This window comes from Acinonyx jubatus, chromosome C1 (genome assembly GCF_027475565.1).
Source record: "Acinonyx jubatus isolate Ajub_Pintada_27869175 chromosome C1, VMU_Ajub_asm_v1.0, whole genome shotgun sequence".
In the NCBI taxonomy this organism is placed as follows: Eukaryota; Metazoa; Chordata; class Mammalia; order Carnivora; family Felidae; genus Acinonyx; species Acinonyx jubatus.
Window position 1 is genome coordinate 129,218,926 of NC_069381.1, and position 20,815 is coordinate 129,239,740.

General features: G+C 36.9%; 1 long non-coding RNA gene across 1 annotated transcript; it reads right to left on the reverse strand.

The window, feature by feature from the left end:
* Positions 1-5,279: 5,279 nt before the first annotated feature.
* LOC128312116 (uncharacterized) lies at positions 5,280-20,190 on the reverse strand. Its single transcript, XR_008290965.1, has 3 exons — positions 20,035-20,190; positions 7,707-7,894; positions 5,280-6,425 (listed from the first exon to the last, which is right to left on the reverse strand). It is a non-coding gene; the product is annotated as an uncharacterized LOC128312116 (long non-coding RNA).
* Between the last annotated feature and the right edge of the window lie 625 nt (positions 20,191-20,815).

The following is a 20,815-nucleotide window of genomic DNA, read 5'->3' on the forward strand; positions in this document are numbered from 1 at the left end:
CCTGCTTTGGTCTTTTTCTTCAATATTACTTTGACTATTCGGGGCCTTTTGTGGTTCCATATGAATTTTAGGACTGCTTGTTCTAGCTTCGAGAAGAATGCTGGTGCAATTTTGATTGGGATTGCACTGAATGCATAGATAGCTTTGTGTAGTATTGACATTTTAACAATATTTGTTCTTCCAATCCGTGAGCATGGAATGTTTTTCCATTTCTTTGTATCTTCTTCAATTTCCTTCCTAAGCTTTCTATAGTTTTCAGCATACAGATCTTTTCATCTTTGGTTAGGTTTATTCCTAGGTATTTTATGCTTCTTGGTGCAATTGTGAATGGGGTCAATTTCTTTATTTCTCCTTCTGTTGCTTCATTATTGGTGTATAAAAATGCAACCGATTTCTGTACATTAATTTTGTATCCTGAAACTTTGCTGAATTCATGTATCAGTTCTAGCAGACTTTTGGTGGACCCTGTTGGGTTTTCCATGTAGAGTATCATGTCATCTGCAAAAAGTGGAAGTTTGACTTCATCTTTGCCAATTTTGATACCTTTGAGTTCATTTTGTTGTCTGATTGCTGAGGCTAGGACTTCCGACACTATGTTGAACAACAGAGGTGAGAGTGGACATCCCTGTCGTGTTCCTGATCTCAGGGGGAAAACTCTCAGCTTTTCCCCATTAAGAATGATATTAGCTGTGGGCTTTTCATAAATGGCTTTTATGATGTTTAAGTATGTTCTTTCTATCCCGACTTTCTTGAGGGTTTTTATTAAGAAAGGATGCTGTATTTTGTCAAATGCTTTTTCTGCATCGATTGACAGGATCATATGGTTCTTATCTTTTCTTTTATTAATGTGATGTATCACATTGATTGATTTCTGAAATTGAAGCAGCCCTGCAGCACAGGAATGGATCCCACTTGATCATGGTGAATAATTCTTTTTATATGCTGTTGAATTCGATTTGCTAATATCTTGTTGAGAATTTTTGCACCCATATTCATCAGGGATATTGGCCTGTAGTTCTATTTCTTTTTGCTGGGTCTCTGTCTGGTTTAGGAATCAAAGTAATGCTGGCTTCATAGAATGAATCTGGAAGTTTTCCTTCCCTTTCTATTTTTTGGAACAGCTTGAGAAGGATAGGTATTATCTCTGCTTTAAATGTCTGGTAGAATTCCCCAGGGAAGCCATCTGGACTCTTACTTGTTGGGAGATTTTTGATAACTGATTCAATTTCTTCACTGGTTATGAGTATGTTCAAATTTTCTATTTCTTCCCATTTGAGTTTTGGATATTTGTGGGTGTTTAGGAATTTGTCCATTTCTTCCAGGTTGTCCATTTTGCTGGCATGTAATTTTTCATAATATTCCCTGATAATTCCCTGATAAATAATGTATTTCTGAAGGATTGGTTGTAATAACTCCATTTTAATTCATGATTTTATCTATTTGGGTCCTCTTTCTTTTCATTTTGAGAAGCCTGGCTAGAGGTTTATCAATTTTGTTTATGTTTTCAAAAAACCAACTCTTGGTTTCATTGATCTGCTCTGCTGTTTTTTTTTTTCTTTCTTTTTTTTGGATTCCATATTGTTTATTTCTGCTCTGATATTTATTATTTCTCTTCTTCTGCTGGGTTTGGGGTATCTTTGCTGTTCTGATTCTATTTCCCTTAGGTGTGCTGTTAGATTTTGTATTTGGCATTTTTCTTCTTTCTTGAGATAGGCCTGGATTGCAATGTATTTTCCTCTCAGGACTGCCTTCGCTGCATCGCAAAGCGTTTGGATTGTATTTTCATTTTCATTTTTTTACATTTATTTTTTAATTTCTTCTCTAATTTCCTGGTTGACCTATTCATTCTTTAGTAGGATGTTCTCTAACCTTCATGCTTTTGGAGGTTTTCCAGGCTTTTTCCTGTGGTTGATTTCAAGTTTCATAGCATTGTGATCTGAAAGTGTGCATGGTATGATATCACTTCTTTTATATTTATTAAGGGCTGTTTTGTGACCCAGTATGTGATCTATCTTGGAGAATGTTCTGTGTGTGTGCACTCGAGAAGAAAGTAAATTCTGTTGCTTTGGGATGCAGAGTTCTAAATATATCTGTCAAGTCCATCTGGCCCAATATATCATTCAGGGCCATTGTTTATTTATTCTCTGTCTAGATGTTCTATCCATTGTTGTAAGTGGAGTGTTAAAGTCCCCTGCAATTACCACATCCTTATCAATAAGGTTGCTTAAATTTGTGATTAATTGTTTTATATATTTGGGTGCTATCGAATTCGGTGCATAGACGTTTATAATTGTTAGCTCTTCCTGATGGATAGACCCTGTAATTATTATATAATGACCTTCATCATCTCTTATTACAGCCTTTAAGTTAAAGTCTAGTTTGTCTGATGTAAGTATGGCTACTCCAGCTTTCTTTTGACTTCCAGTAACATAAAAGTTAGTTCTCCATCCCCTCACTTTCAATCTGAAGGTGTCTTCAGGTCTAAAATGAGTCTCTTGTAGACAGGAAATAGATGGGTCTTGTTTTTTTTAATCCATTCTGATACCCTATGTGCCTTTTGAATGATATAATTGCTTTGTTAAATTTTCACTGTTTTTTTTTCCTTTGTACAATTCACATGACATTTTTCATGTATTTTTTATGTGGTTTTAATCTCCTCCCATTCCTCCTTGATGTTTGGAGATCTCTTACTTATCTGTGTATTCCTTAGTGCAGCTGGTGGGTGCTCAGAACTGCATTGAAACCCCTCAGAGAAGTTTAATCATACAGGTAGCACAATTACAAATGGCAGCATCCAGGAGAGCCTGGGTGACTCAGTAGGTTAAGCATCTGACTTTGGCTCAGGTCATGATCTCATGGTTCGTGGGTTTGAGCCCTGCGTCTGGCTCTGTGCTGACTGCTCAGAGCCTGGTGCCTTCTTTGGATTCTGTGTCTCCCTCTCTCTCTGCCCCTCCCCCACTCATGCTCTTTTTCTCTCTGTCTCAAAAATAAATAAACATAAATAATTTTTAATAAAAAACAAATGGCAGCATCCAGTAGGTGAGTACAACATAGGAGAATTTCCCGTCACCTTGGGAAGCCTTGCTTTCAAAGGGTTAATGGGATATCACACTGGTGCTGTGGTCAAACTTGTGAACTGTGTTTCTCCCCTGCAGGCTTAATGACTAAGTACTCCACACTTCAAAACTGCATTATTGCACATGCTGGAACTAAACCAGGGAATCAGTTAGACAGATCTTTATTTTAACCTTGCTTCATTTTCAGAGAGAGATCATTTGACAAGCTAAAAACTTCCTCAGGTACATCTGTTATAGCTATGGTGATGACTGGAGAAATCGAGTAAGCTCAGATCTCCCTTCCTGGAGATTTTTTTCCCTTCTACACCCCCTCCTCCTCCACATCCCCTCCCCTCCTCACCCTCCTCCTCCCCTTCCTCCTCCTTCTTCTTAATACATTGAGTTCTACTTGCAAAAAGAAAATCTGTTATTTCACTTTCAAGTAATGTCTTAAAAACTTAGCAGAATATAGTTCAAACCTCTTCGTGAACCATCAGTTACTTAAAAATGAATTTTTTCAGATCAAATTCCTTTTCTTTAAAATAGATAAACAAAAATCTATATGTTCTCTCACTGGTGAACAAAAGAAAATTGGAAAACTTCCTGATGATAGAGTCTGTGATAGTTAGCTGTAGTTACCAGAGGACTCTTATAAATGTCAGATCGTTTAATCAGATAGAATAAAGAGAGTAAAACTTGAGTTTCTCGAGTCTTCTACCAATGGGAAGTGGGAGGCAGTGGGAATTAATCATCTTGGTTCCTTATGTCATTTGACTCCAAAGACTGAATTTCCTCTGACAAGGAAGGTGGTGTGTGGTGTGTAATAATTTTCAAACACCAGCATAACTTGGCTTTGATACAATATTCTCTGAAAACAAAAGTCTACACATCTCAATCTCAGTTTTCAATAGAAGCATGTAAAAATTCTGTTGGCAAGAACTACAAAAAGATTTTATATTCAGTTTAGTCAAAGGCCTTTCAATTCAATTCTTACTGACTGTTTCTTTAGTTTGGCTTTTGTACAATTCTCACGAGAAAAATGAATCAAAAACAAAATAAATGATTTTCCTACATAACATTTATACAGACACATATGTAGTGATTCAGCGATGATCCTCTATGTTAACAGTATGAAAATAATTTTAAAATAAAATTGAATGGTGGGGAAAATTCTAAAATGAAACAGGAAACTATCTCTCATTACTTAATTTAAACCACAAATATGATGTCTCCTCTAAATAAATATATTAAATGACAAGAATGTGTGAAACATTTTAATTCAAACTGATCTTCTATTAGTAAGAAGTAAAATTAATCACACATTTATTGAAACAAAACAAAACAAAACAAAACAAAACCCTTAGCTTTCCAAATGAGCCTGGAAATGTCTCTAAAATGCAGTTTCTCAGACAAAACAAGAGATCTAGATCTCAAAAGCAGAAAAGAGAAGAAAAAGGAACACAATCTTGAATGGGATTCAAATGTACTTCACTAGGTCATAGTAACATTTTTATTACCTTAGAGGAGATATATTGATTTATCCCTATCTTGAATATTTTCAGCCATGAATTGACATTATCTCAGACAGTTTAGCATACAATTTAGCAGCTTATTTTACATTTTTATTCATTCACTTTTTTCAAAGCTATATAAATTGGCATTCCAACTAGAATGCAAATTTATTAAGGGCAACTCTCATCAGTTATCTTAATAAAATATAGCATAGTGCTTTTAAAAACAGCAGTTACTCCTATATTTGGGGATGAGAATAGACTTTAAAATTACCTTTAGGAGTCTACTCACTTCCTGCCAAGAAGTTTGCTGACCCCTTCCTTTCTTTTTTAATCTATATGTTCATTGTTAAGGTAATATATCTCACTTAGTTCTATAGTCAGTAAAAAAAGAAATTAACCAACTATAATAGGTCAATTGGTGCTTTATCCTTTTAGGATACAACGTCTCCAAAATTTATTCTTCTTCAACTACACAAAATGCTAAAAAAAAATCATTGAGAATACAATTTTATAGTTTTGAAAATGAAAAAAAGATTTTCTTGTAAATCTTCTATGTCCAGCCAAAAAATACTTTTGGGATAAAAGCCCCAGAAATACAATTCTAGACTTTAAAAACCTAAAAAGTTCATCTTCTAGGTAATTTGCATTTTAAGGAGAAAGTGTGAGAAAAATAGGATTATATTTAAGGAGAATGTAATAAAATAAAAATAATTAATAAAACAAAAAAATTGCTTTCGTGGATATAATCAGGGTGTGAATAGAGGCACAAATAATTTCAGGAACTAAAATAAATTAGAGATACAGAGAATATTTTCATTTTAATACTATATAAACAGTAAACAGTTAAAAAAATTAAATGGCAAATTTCTTGGAATATGCTACCTACCAAATTGGAACTGGAAAAAACTGAACTAGTAAGTTAAAATCTACCACTGAAACACCCATTACCTATATAGTTTTGTTGCAGGGTCATTGAGCTCAAAGGCAAAGAAAGAATTCTTGAGATATTGTATGCTATAACCTATAGAAAGTAAGTAGCACAGAGACAGAACCCGTGGGCAGAAAGAACTGCACCTTTGCTCTATGAAGCTGCTGGGTTATAATGTAATTTTTTTAAATGTTTATTTATTTTTGAGACAGAGGGAGACAGAGGATGAGTGGGGAGGGGCAGAGAGACAGGGAGACAGAATCTGAAACAGGCTCCAGGCTCTGAGCTGTCAGCACAGGCTCGAACCCACAAACCGTGAGATCATGACCTGAGCCAAAGTTGGATGCAAACCGACTGAGCCACCCAGGAACCCCTGAAGCTGTTGGGTTATATGCTTAGTGCTCAAGGGGGAGGGGACATGCAGGGAATATTAGATCACAAATGTCTTCTTTTAATTTCTACTCATAAAACTACTTTTGATGATTTCTCTGGCACTTCTCATTCAGTTTGATATTAATTATCAGTAAGATATACAGGCAGTCGTGAGACCCTTTAAGAAGGTAGCAACCAATGCATACTTGATCCTTATCAGAAATATGCAGGCTATAGATCAGCCTTCCAGGCTGAAGGTGAACATTTTTCTGCTTCTATCCTTCATCATTCCCCCCACCCCCAACCAATTTTTGGTCCTTAAATCTTTAGGGCTGTTGAAGAGTGAAGGGCTCATCTTCTGTAACTTTTTTAAGCTGATAGGGGTTATAGAGATGTCTTTACCTGTGAACTGAAATTGGCCACTTTCTATCCCTACAAGTAACTATTATGGAAGGCCATTGTTGTAGAGTACAGAGTGAATGTCAGGTGGATTTGTTTCAAGTAGTAAGGATCTCTGTTGGCTGGGCAAAGAAGTCAGGAACTGCTTACATGTATCTTGACAGTAGGAGAGAACAGAGCAAAAGAGAAGACATATTAGGATTAGGTTATAATAAAAATAAGAAATATAATAAGAAGACCCTTTAAGGTAGACCATAGTCCACCTCCCGGCCAAGGATTTAACCAATCGTTGAGATAACTAGGTGTCAGACATTGCCTTAATTTGGGTGTGCATATCTGATAAAACTTTGGATACATTAGCAGAGTCATTTGGGATATAAACACAACATTTTAGTCTCAGTATTAGCATAATAACTTCCCTTTGACTTGTAGTCAGGAAATAAAGAGCCATTAGGTTTTGGAGGAGCCACATTTGGAATTTGTGGACAACTTCATGTTGGGTTTGGTTAACGGTGGCCACCATATGCTTGGCTAAAGCCTCTACTTGTAATTTTACATCAAGAGTGGTGGCTCCCAGGACAAATATGGCAAAGGAATAAAACCATTAAGAAGCCTTCTTTGCCTGATGTCTCACCTTAACAATATCCTAATTACAAGGAATCACCAGGCAAGTGGAAGATAACTTGTACTGAGAGATAAGGGAATCCCTACAAGCATTCTTCAATCCAATTATAAGGAAGTTGGGGTAATCCATTATCTCCACAAGTTCATAGTTAACCCCTTGGAGTGGGATACGTTCTGACATTTAAGGAGCATTTTTTTTTTAATCCCAGCCACAGAGCATTGAAAAGGTGATAGCTGAGTTATACAATTATTAGAGGGTCCATCCCATTGATTAGCTGTTTAAATAACCATATGCCCATGAGGGTCCCTGTTATTATCCCCACAGAGGAATAAGCACAAAGACTGTCTATATTTGAGTTATTGTGGCAACTTCTCTGAAGTCTACCTCAAGTTGTCTATCTCAGATAAACAACATTCAAAGACAATTAGAACTAGAATCCTCTATCAACAAAGATGTGTTATTGAAACCCAATTTTTCTCTCTAAATTCACCCTTATTTCCAGAGGTAGCCAAATAAAGACGAATTTATTTGTGAGCAAATCCAGTTTTAACAAACCTGACCTAATTATTTACATAAGCTCAGCAAGAACAGTGATTGATCACATAGATCCTTTAAAATCTGTTTTGCTGGAATTTTTTACAAGGAATCTCTAGATTGAACTCTTAATAGCCTTGTGAGGCTGGAAGTCAAGCCAAATAGTTGTCATTAGACTTGCCTGAAATACCCATATGTTTGAGCATATTTCTCTTCTCAAGATCCCGCAAATAACCTGAGGGTCCTGTACCTGTCAGGAAGTGACATTCTTTACTCACCTGGTATGGCTTCTGGGAACTCTGTAAGTAAAGTATCAGGCCAACATTTCCAAGGGGCTTCATCGGCTCCATAAAGTCAACCTCAAATCTTAATTCTGTCCGGTCATATCTGAGTCAATGCATGTCTCTCTCAAATATGACATTCCAGTCCAAGCCTTGGTAACATAACCAATGTTTCCAATGGTGTCCTGTTAAAAGGAGAACAGATTCTTATTAACATATGCAAAGAACTATAATTGCCATGAAAGAAGAGTTTCTGAAATCTGGAGGGTTCATGTAGAAAGAAAAGTTAAATGCTTCAATTTGTTTAAAAAGGAATATTTCATCATCTTCATCAATTCATTTAGTTCTACCATAAATAAATAAATAAATAAATAAATAAATAAATAAAACATCTCTTTCTTTCAAAAAAATTAATTTTTGTTCTGTTTGAATGCACCTTTCCCATTAGTTCTGGAAATTCTTACCTAGTTTTGTTTTATGGTTTTTAAAGATATAAAAACCTGTATTTGCCAAAAGTCCTTTTTATGAATCTCCTTGAAGACAAAACACATTTTGCAAAAGCATTAGAACAATAACTATAAATAACCAGAAAAACTCAGCAATGGACATGGGTAAAATCTAAGCATTCATTATGATGTAGCTGACAAGGATATCCAGTTATTCCTGTGACACATAGCATTTTAATAATTACATTGTCAAGTGATGACCTTATACCAGAATATATTAAAACTTCAGTAATTCCATATACTTTCTAGAACAATTATAGCATTTGCCCATACAACATAACCTAAGAAGGTTTATCATCATTTGTTTGACAATGCTTCCCATGTAACATACCAAATAAACAAGACTAATTAGTCAAAAAGACTTCATTTCCCATTAAAATCTCAGGGAAGTTTGTTTAAAACCTTAGAAAGTTTTAAAGCACATGCCTAAATAGAAATACAGATCATTATAAATTTAATATTTGTATTTAACTCAGGTTAAATACAAATAAAGCAATAAGGGATTCTACAGGAAGATATAGTTGTTTGTAAAATAGCTCCTTTAACATTGAGAAGTTTTAACTTCCTTAAGTAATCAATGACCCAATAAAGACAAAATGTAGAAGCTTTGGTTTCCGGGGTAGATAAATACAAGAGAAAAACCTTTGTTTATATTTTCTTATCAAGAGCAGACCAACAATCCAAGAAAATTTTGTCTTTTTAACAAAGTGAAAAGCAAAATTTCAATCTTCTACAATTATACTTTTAAAATCCGCTCATTTCAACCTTACTCCTGTCCATACATAAATTTTTTCCCCAAAATCTCTCTTCACAAACCTTCTACAACTGTTTTCTCCATCCAGATTTTGTCCTAAGCCTTTTCTGTCTAAATAGCCAGTGTCATTTTAAGACAAAATTAGTTTCTTTTTCCCTCAACAAAATGTTTTCCCATTCCTTATATTTTTCTTATTAAAAACATCTTTTCTTATATTTCCTGGGTGGCTCAGTCAGTTGAGCGCCCGACTTTTGATTTCAGCTCAGGTTATGATCCATGATCCCAAGATCGTGGGACTAAGCTCCCCCACCCCACCCCGCTCCCTGTCCACACACCCCCTTCAGGCTGAGTGTGGAACCTGCTTAAGACCCTTTCTCATTCTCTCTCTCTCTCTCCCTCCCTCTACCCCTGTCCCCTGCTCACACTTTCTCTCTCTCTACAGACAAAAAAGACAATATCAAAAAATCCACATCTTTACTTATATACAGAGTTGCTTCTCTTATTTCCATCATTCTTAATAATACTTAGCAGAATTTTAGCTCTTACACACCTTCGTCACCCAAGAGAATTAAGTAGTAACCAATTGCGAACTATGTGTAACACCAGAATTGTTTAGACTGGCAAATTTATAAATACAATTTCATAATTTCTAAACCATATTTTTTTCCATAGCACAATCTTTTAATGAACTGTAAAGCATGTTTACAAACAGACCCAAGTACCTTCAGTTTCTCTACAACAAGAAGCCAAAGCAGATAAACCTACGTTCAGTAAACGATGCTTTAGTATTTATTTGGAGAACACTTGGATGTCCAATGAGTTGCATCCAATTTATCATTTAACTTGGCAAAATTCAAAGGTAAAAACAAAGTTACCAAAGATTTTGAAAGCTACTTAAAGTTTTACATATAAACCTTTTTATTTATTCGACCCATTTATTCTTAACAATTACCCATGAAAACTTTACAAGACAGACAAAATTAACCATCATTTTAAGTCATTTTTTTGCTGACAAATTGCAACAGAGATAATATGAGATTATTTGACCTTTAGGAAACTGTGGTAGAATAAAAGTATTGTATTTAATGCTAAAAATTTAAAGATATGTCTATCTTAATTAACATATGAAATAAGTTTAAATACCAATATGTTGCACGTGGGTCCACTAAAAGTCAATTGATTTTTTCCCCAGTATCAGTTTTTACCTGGGCACCTGTGGGGAAATCTGAAATGGGTGGTTTAAGTCCAGGGAAAGGTGCTCTTCACTCCTTAATAGTGATGGTAGGAGGAGCAGGAATCATTGGTGCGAGAGGCATGGAGGACTGTATATGAGTGGGTTATGCGAGTCTTACCCACAGTGGTGCAGAAATAGAAAGAGGGGGGAAGGGAAGAGGAGGTGAGGTACTGCTGGCAAGGCTGGAGGCAATAAAAGCCCAGAGGGCAGAGAAAGAGGACTCCTGGTCCTAACACTCATTAGCTCAGACAAATGAGCAGACCCATATTTTCTTTCCACCAACAATAAGTGAAAATAGGCATTTTATGTCAACTAGAGAAGACCAGGAACCTCCCCAAAACAAAAGGAGTTTCAGCAGCTGCTTGAGAATATTCCTTAAAGTCCCCATCCCAAGGTAGACTAACCACAATTGGCTCAAATTTCATAGCCATTAACCCAGGAAATGAATGAGACAGAAAACTCCACACACAGTACGACTCAAGCAACACTCATCTAGTCCTGTCAAGATATATTCTAGATCTGACACCCAAAGAAGAAGCAAAGAGGAGATGAGTGATTCAGGAAAAACAGAGGTAGGCATACACAGGATCTTGGCAGCAACTTGTGGACAAGAGAGACAAGGTGGGGGGATAGCACACAGAGAACATGACAGGACACAGAGAGGTGGCAGATTAACAGAAGCAGGAGGGCCTGATGCAGCTAAGCTGATGGTGGATTGAGGGGTAGAGGGTGAGGAGAAATGTGTCCTTGGGCCCTCTAAAAGACTATGGACAAATCAGGGTTTGGGTTCAGGGTCTAGAGGCCTTACCACATGGGATTTTGGTCCATTTTTCCTCATGCCTACAAAACAGGTCTAACTGATAAATATCATTAGGCTTAAGGACCTGTTAATGGGCCATTTTTCATCTTTCTCCAGGGAATACTAAGGCCAGGCATTATTACAGAAGAGGATGAGGTGTTTTTCTTTAAACCCTGTTGTCCAGATTGACTCCAATGTGTTAGGAGATAGCCCAAAGGGGAATCCTTTGGGATTGAGGAAGTTGAGCCCATAGTCAATTCCTACAATACAAGGAGAGTACATTGACTAGGAGTCCATTACCAAAATACCTCTCAACCTCTGAATGGCGTCCCATCAGGAATATTGTGAAGGTTCCTGGGGGTCAGAGTAGCAGGTAGCGTCCCCCTTTCTTGACTGCTGAGACACCTTTGTACTATCTAAGAAAGGATGTCAACCTCCCTTGCTTCCCTATTGCATTCTAGACTATAGTAGGTGCTATTGAATGGGTTGAAATGCTGCAGAGATTGGTGCTGCCTCATTCCATTTTGGGGGAGTCGATATATTTGGTGACCAATAGTAATACTCACTGTAAGCCTCTAGATCTAGTATTAATGGATGGGGTGGAAGTCCTGGCCTTTGTTAAGAAGGGGCAGCTATTTTATATCACATTAAGCATCATACATCTAAGCTAGAAGTATTTTCAATGTGAAAGCAGGACCAAAAGGTCCAAATAGTCATGCGTAAGGACAAATGAGACATGAAAAAAATGAAAGTATGGAACTCCTATCTTATCTGGGCAGCTTTCTCATGAGCTTTATCCATGATCTAATCCCACGGGAATGGTTTTCCATTGAGTGTGTGTCCCAACTGGGTAATAACTCCAATTAGTCCCTTGAGTCCCTTTCAGGAAGCATGTAGTCAGATATATTTTGTATTTTATGTTCATCAAAAGATCACAGCAGGTTATTTAGAAGGAAATCTTACACAGGAGTCTTGATATTGGTGGCCATCTTAATGACATATATGGCTGTCTCATGCCTAAGAAGAATTAAAAGAACAGGTAAAACAGGGAGAGCCTGATTTCTGAGCCCAACACCAATATGGCCAAGGTACCAGTGTGCTTCTAGGTGGCAGGATTTTGTCCCTCCCTGTAGTGTAGCCAAGGCAAGAGCATTTAGACAGGGCACATTTGGAATTGTCATACTATTCAGGACATCACTAGAAAAGAACAAGTAAGAAATAGAGGCTGATGGAATAACAAACATTTACCAAGTTGCACCACTGCTCTTGGATTCATTCTGTAATCCCCATGCAGGACCACCAAAAATGTTGCAGGGTCATCGAGTGCAAAGGCCAAGAAAGAATCCTTGAGATGTTGTATGGTTCAACTTAGTAAGTTTAAGCAGCACAGAGACAAGAGCCATTGGCAGAAAGAACTGCACCTTTGCTGTATGAAACTGGTGGTTATATGCTTAGTGCTCAAGGAGGAGGGGACATGCAGAGAATATCAGATCATAAATGTCTTCTGCAAATTTCTACTCATAAAACTACTTTTGCAGGGTTTCTCTAGTGCTTGTAATTCAGTTTGCTATTAACTATCAGTGAAATATATAGGTAGTCATAAGACCCCTTAAGAAACCAGCATGTATTTGATCCTTATCAGAAATATGCAGGCTGTAGGTCAGCCTTCCAGGCTAAAGGTGAACATTTTTCTGCTTCTATCCCTCATGAGTTTAACTGATAACTTCTTTTTTTATTAGTGACATGTATTTTCATTTCATATAAATTATTTCATACTATACAGAAAGATAACAAAAACTTTGTTTCCAGGAGAATGACAATCTAAACACTTTGAATAATGCTTTTGCTAAAGATAGCTGATTGAAATTCTCTCTTTCTCTGTCTCTTTCACAGACTCTCTCTCTTTCTCTATGTGTGTGTGTGTGTATATATATTTATTATATATATTATATATATATATAAAATCAGTCTTGATGTCTGAATAATCTCTTTATACACACACACACACACACACACACACACACACACACACACACACACACACTGAGTTGACAAGGAAAGACCTCTACAGAGGTCAAAACAAAATGAAAATAGGAATCCTGGGATATACATTAAGGCATCTATAGGCCCACAGTTTTTATTTTGTTGGCTTCCTAAGGAATTGTGAGGTATAGGGGTTAAGTTTATGGCCTATGTAAGGTAAAAAGTGGTGTGGGAGATTTATGCATAAAGCTGGGGTCTCAAGAAGTCACACCATCCACGTAAGGTAGAATGAGAAATGAAACATCATACAGAAGGGGACAGCAAGGAAACTTACCTGGTTCAACTCTGGCTGAAGAGCCAAAATTTCCTTTTTCTTTTCTTTTCTTTTCTTCTTTTCTTTTTTCTTTTCTTTTTTTCTTTCCTTTCCTTTCCTTTCCTTTCCTTTCCTTTCCTTTCCTTTCCTTTCCTTTCCTTTCCTTTCCTTTCCTTCTTTCCCTTCCTTCCTTCCTTCCTTCCTTCGCCAAAATCTGAATTCTGAGAATTTGTAATTTATAAGCCAGACTTCTAGTAGGTTTGTAAACTAAGTCACCTGCATTAGCTAAAATTATTCACAATAAAAAATACTTCAGTTTTAATGTTTGATTAATGACAGCTTTCAAACCCCACAACTCCCCTTCCTCCTTTGCCCCACATTTGGGCAAGCTGAGTGAAAATCAAAGCAAAACCAAGATGCTCCTTCCTTGGGTGCCAGTAGGAAGTTAAAACCATGCAAACCCAAGCCCTCTAGTGGCAACCCTTACTCTGGCCCCACCTCTAAACTGAAATCTTACTTTCAGTCTCACTTCCCTCTAGCCACCTGGACCAACTTGCACCTGCCCTGGTCTCCTCCGAAAGTCTCATGGGGATGGGGTGACTAATAAACTTTGGCATGTGCTCTTCGTGCACATGGTATCATCAGTCTTGATGTCTGAACAATTCCACTGGGAGGAGTCCTTCCCATCCTGCATGGGCTGACCATAAAGCATCCTCACTTAAAAAACTACAATGGAATTATAGGTGTTTTATTTTGTTTTGTTTTGTTTTGTTTGTTTTTCTTCAGTGGATGCTGTTAGTGGTGCACCAGATCCCATTTATAGGGCAGGTGCACACAGATGCTGTAATTTTGTCTGTCAGTAAGTCACAGTTACCTTCTCCAAAGAATTGGCCATCATCAAATGAGAACTACCTTGCCTGGGAGGTAATGCCCCTCAGTAACCATCCCTTAGCCAACAATTAAGTGACACTAGGGGTGGGGAATATTAAGAATTGTGAAGATTCTGGGGCACTCGGGTGGCTCAGTGGGTTAAGTGTCTGAGTCTTGATTTTGGCTCAGGTCCTGATCTCATGTTTCATGGGTTCGAGTCCCTGCTTGGGATTATCTCCCTCTTCCTCTCTGCTCCTCCCCTACACATGGGTACACACTCTCCCTCTCTCAAAATAAATAAATAAACTTAAGAAAAAAAGAATTGTGAAGATTCTGAGATTTTACCCTACTTACAAACTAACAAGTTAGCTTGCCATGGTTTCATGAATGCTGGCATAAGATATAAAATTTCATGGTCAAAGGGAAAGGATGTTATCACTCACAGTAATAGCAATAGTTAGAGTATCAGAGCTGCTTCCTGTGTCCTGGTTTCCATAAGGCAACATGAACAGAGCCCAGTAACACTTACGCATGAAGTATATCATATTATGGGAGAAAAACTTGACTTTAGGGAACAGAGTCTTTTATAATGGACTATAATCTTACCTTAACTTTTTCCCAGAGGAAGACATTATCTTTATTACACTGAACAGAAAATAAACCAGTCCTTCAGTCTAGATGTAGACATTATCTCCAGCTTCCAAGGCTATTCACTATAGAAACAATTTTTAAAAGATATTCCAGCACAAAGGCAGTCAGCTCCTCTGCTCATAAGACAGTCAGAAGCACAAGAGATCTATGGAGAATTGGCTGCCAACAGATGGGTTTATTTTACTAGTCTACCCTAATATATTATGATATTTTTATAATTAAAAAAACAGACATGTATCAATAATCACACTTAATGGAAATGAAGTAAGCTCTCCAATTCAAAAAAACAATGATTATCAGAATGATAAAACCAAAATTCTAGCAATGTACAATGTATAAGAGTCATACCTACCACCTAAGGACAACTTTGTAATAAAATTACACAATAATATATGCCAGGAAAATACCAATAGAAACCTGGTATTGCTAAATCAAAATAATAGACTAAATGTAAAAACTCTTAGGAGAAGGGAAAAAAAAAGTTTTGGTTTGGCAGGAAATAATGTTTCCAAATTTGTATGCTCCCAGAAGCAGACTTAAAATACATAAAGCAAATATTGACAGCATTAAGGCAGAAATTAATAAATTCATTATCATGGTAGGAGATTTCAAACACATCTATCCTAGTAATTGAGAGATCTGACAGGCAAAAAAATCTGTAAGCATCTGCACAATTTCAATAAGACAATTAGCAAGTTTAATTTAATGGACATTTACATAATAGTGTGTTCAATAAAAGAATAGTATGGAACATTTACCCAACTGTCAGATACTAAGCTGCAAAGCCAGTTCCAACAAATTCCAAAGGATTTCTGTCTTGCGAATCACATTCTCTGACTACATGCAACTGTTAGAAATCAAGAGCAAAAAGATGACTGGGAAAATGTCTCAAATGCTTATAGGTGTTGAACACACCTTTAGATAATTCATGTGATAAAAAAGGAAAACTCAGAAGGGGTATCAAACTTTATTTAGAAATGAGTGATAATGAAAATATTACATACCAAATCTCAGCTGAGATTAGCTTAAAACAATAATTTTAGGGGGAAAAAAAGGCTAACATTAATGATACTTGTTGCTTAAGCCAAAAATGGAAGAATTATCCTTTTTCCTCTACTTCCCTCAGCTTTTACATCCAGTTCATGAGAAATCTCTAAAACTCGTCTGGTATCTGTCCTGTTTTCTCCATTGTCTCTGCAACCACTATGGTCCAAGTCACTCTTTTTTCTCTTGCCTGTGGTATTTCAACTGCAATGGTCTTTCCACTGCCTTCTTGCCTTCCTAAAATCCATTCTCCCTGGAGTAGCCACCATGATCTTTAAAAACATACATTGGAGGGCCTTAGGTGGCTCAGTCATTAAGCATCTGATTTATGCTCAGGTCATGATCTCATGGTTCATGATTTCAAGCCCCACTTCGGGTAGCTTGAACCCTGCTTCGGGTGCCCTGCTTCTCTTTCTCTCTGTCTCTCTCTCTTTCTCTCCCTCTGCCCCTCATGGGATTCTCTCTCTCTGCCCCACGCTCACTTGCACCCTCTCTCTCAAAAACGAAATGAAACAAAACAAACAAAAAAATATACATTGGATCGCATTGCTCCTATGTTAAAACTGCCAAGAATGGCCTGCTCTTTGTTGCAGGACTGGCTTTTTAAAATTACACTCATCTGTTCTAGTTTTCTGTGCTCTGGGCTCTCTCCTCAGAGTCTCACAACACAGTAATCCAGTGACTGGCTGGGCTGTGTTCTCATCTGGAGCCCAAGGTCCTTTTCCAAGATTATTCATGTGGTGGGCAAAAGCCAATTTCTTGTAGGCGTAGGACTGAAGTTCACATTTTCTTGCAGCCTATTGACTAGAAAGTTCTCTTAGCATCTAAAGCCGGCCCTCAGGTCTTCCCTACTGTGTCTCTCTCACAATCTGCAGCTATTTCCTCAAAGGTGGTAGGATATACTCTCTCAATTGGTGAAGATGGTGGCTTATATAACATAATGGAATAACAGGAGTGACTATGTCATCCTTTTGCCATATAATGTAACCCCATCAGAGGAGAACCTATCCCATCATATTTACAGGTCCCACCTATACTCAGAACAAAGGGAGTATACACAATGTGTGTACCAGACAGTGGGAATCTTTTTTTTTTTTTAATTGCAATTAGTTAACATACAGGGTAATGTTTCAGGTGTACAATATAGTTATTCAGCAACTCCATACAACAACAGGTGCTCATCACAAGTGCACTTCTTAATTTTCATCACCAATTAAACCCATCCCCCCACAACCTTCCTTCTGGTAACCATCAGTTCGTTCTCTACAGTTAAGAGTCTGTTTCTTGGTTTGCCTCTCTCACTGTTTTGTTTTGTTTGTTTTCTATAGCTTGTTTATTTTGTTTCTTAAATTCTACATGAGTGAAATCATATGGTATTTGTCTTTCTCTCTCACTTAGCATAATATTCCCTAGCTCCATCCATGTCGTTGCAAATGGCAAGATTTCATTCCTTTTTATGGCTGAGTGATATTCCATTGTGTATATACATACCACATCTTCCTTATCCATTTATCAGTTGATGGGCACTTGGGCTGTTTCCATAATTTAGCCATTGTACATCATACTGCTATAAACATCAAGGTGCATGTATCCCTTTGAGTTAGTATTTTTGTATTCTTTGGATAAATACCTAGTAATGCAATTGGTGAATTGTAGGGTACTTCTATTTTTAACCTTATGAAGAACCTCCATACTGTTCTCCAGAGTGGCTGCTCCAGTTTGCACTTCCACCAACAGTGCAAGAGTGTTCCCCTTTACCAACATCCTTGCCATGAGTCAGATTATGAGAATCTTGAGGTCATCTTTGAATTCTGCTTTCTACCATACCCTTTTAAAAATCTCTTTTGAATAATTAAAATTGTTATCATTCTATTAGCTTTTAAATTTTTAATTATTTATTTTCTGTAATTCCTCCTTGGTATCTAATTGCCATTAGAACATATTCCTTGTCTGTGGTTTCCACTACTGTTTTTCCATTCTTAGAACAGAGCCTAAAACATGGAAGATACTCAATAACACTACATGTGTGGATAGATGATATGATGGTTCCTAAGAAATATGGCTAACTGTTGGGGAGGAAAAGTAATTTTACTTCCATGTTTCTAGGTTCTTGGCTGAGAAGCCCTCCACTTAATAAAAGATAGATTAACAGGATAAAAACAAACAAGTTTAATAACATGTATCCTTCTGTATGTAAGGGGGATACCTAGGAACACTGACGTACTCTTCGAAATGGCCCAAGTTACTACCTTAAATGCCAACTTCAGCTAAAGACAAAAGAAAGATTTCAGGGGAGAGGCACCTGGGTGGCTCACCCGGTTAAGTGGCTGACTGGCTAAGGTCACATTCTCATGGTTCGTGGGCTCAAGCCCCACGTCGGGCTCCGCACTGTACAGAGCCTGTGTGGGATTTTCTTTCTCTCCCTCTTCCACTTGCATGCATGCTCTCTGTCTTTCTCAAATTAATACACACACACACACACACACACACACACACACACACACACACACACATATATATTTTAAAGAAAGATTTAAAGAATGGGGAAAGGGAGGTGCTAATTGAAGGTTATCCAGAAAAAGACAGTAAACAAGGGTACAGTTGTTATGTAGATTTAAGTGCTGGTCTTCTCCATTAATAAGGAGTTTCTAGAGATTTAGTTGTCTTCCTTTTCCTGGTGCAGAGGAGACACCCTTACAAATGGAGAATTCTTTTATAAATTTTTTTTTTAATAAAAGGGTAACTTTTACTCCTCCAGTTTCAGAGCTTTTTCTGTATTTGCTATTTCTCAAAAATAACTAGCTCAAGATAATCCTTTTGCCAAAGAGGCATATTTTGGCATGGCATATTCTGCTCTCCTTCACCATTCATTTGAGGGAAAAAACTGTATCTCTAACATATAACTTAACACTAGACCAAAATACAGATGAGATATGAGATGAAATGTTAAGATACAACACACACATGATATGACGTGTATAGACACGCACATACATTCCTTGCTAACTGAGGAGGCACGGCTCTGAATGATACCAAATTCAGGACCCATAAAGCAGAAGAGTGAAAGATTTAATTACACAATAAAATTTCTGTTCATTGAAAAAAATCATTAAAAAGTTTTAAGGAAGACAAACTACACACTTATATTGAAAAATATATATCATATTATTTAATAACTGATAATGAGAATATATAAATTTTAAGACAGAGACAAACATCCCAATTTTTAAAAATGGACTAAGGTTATTAACAGAAAAGTCTTAGAAGAAGAAATAGGGGCATTGCTGATAAAACACATAAATAGTGCTCAAATTTTCTATCAAAGTAGCACATTATGACAATAATGACAATGAGGCGCCATTTTTTTTTAACATCTTATCGGTAAAGGTAAAAACAACAATGCTATTTCACCCTGCTAAGAAAAAGTTGATACAATATTTCTGACAGGAAATAAGGCAATCAATATCAAAATTTCTTTTGAGTCATCAATTTGGGAGCTTGGAATTAACTGAGTATCATTTAAAATTATTGTAATAGGGGCGCCTCCGTGGCTCAGTCGGTTGAGCATCCGAATTCGGCTCAGGTCATGATCTCATGGTTTGTGAGTTCGAGCCCCGCGTCAGGCTCTGTGCTGACAGCTCAGAGCCTGGAGCCTGCTTCGGATTCTGTGTCTCCCTCTCTCTCTGCCCCTCCCCCACTTGTGCTCTGTCTCTATCAAAAATAAATAAACGTAAAAATTTTTTTAATTATTACTTTTTTTTTAATGTTTTTATTTATTTTTGAGACAGAAACAGAGCATGAGCAGAGGAGGGGCAGAGAGAGAGGGAGACACAGAATCTGAAGCAGGCTCCAGGCTCTGAGCTGTCAGCACAGAGCCCGACGCGGGGCTCGAACTCACAGACTGTGAGATCATGACCTGAGCTGAAGTCGGAGGCTTAACAAACTGAGTCACCCAGGTGCCCCTTTTTTAATTATTCTAATAAAAAAATTGGAAATGCCAAATTCTTCCTTGATTAAATATTATGCTAAATTCATAAAATGCAACATAATTTATTCATTTAAAATGAATTATTTTATTTTAAAATAATTCAATGTATTCAATTAAAATTAAAATGCTCATCTAGATTTTTTTTTTTTGCTGTGGAGTGTCAGGCATTCAAAATATACTTACATATAGTTCTCAGGGCAGCTGGGTGGCTCAGTCAGTTAAGCATCCGACTTTGACTCAGGTCATGATCTCATGGTTCGTGGGTTCTAGTCCCACATCGGGCTCTGTGCTGACGGCTTAGATCCTGGAGCCTGCTTTGGATTCTGTGTCTCCCTCTCTCTCTGCCCCTCCCTGTCCATGCTCTGTCTCTCTCTGTCTCAAAAATAAATAAAAAAAATTAAAAAAAATAAACATTAAAAAATTTTTTTAAATATACTTACATATATATGCAAAATTACATAGATGGACGTACACAACTAATTTAATACCCATCTATCTGAAAGGTGACAGGGGTTTCAGACCATTTTAACTATAACACTTTTATGTTTTTTTTAAAAAAGAAATGAGCAAATGAAGCTCCCTGCCAAAAGTTTATAAGTAATCTGATCAAAGTTAGTAGCATAGCTCATGACAGAAAGATTTTTTTTCTGTATTATACATTAGTGCTTTCTATGATTTTTACCATAAATTTGTAGCTTGTGCCCTGGAAAACATGTTTGAATGTTCATTTTAACGAAAGTCATTTTCACCTAGCCATTCAGCCCTTTAAAGTATCATTTAAAATATAAAGCATAAAAATACTCAAAATCAGTCAAATACGGAAATGTCAAGTACCTAGGATTATTTTTGTCTTTGACACAATAAGGTCTAAGTAAATAACCACACAGCTTCCCTGAACAGATCTCACTAGACTGGAAATTCACTTCTCTTTTTTCAAAGTTTTCCATAATGCTATTCTAGTGAG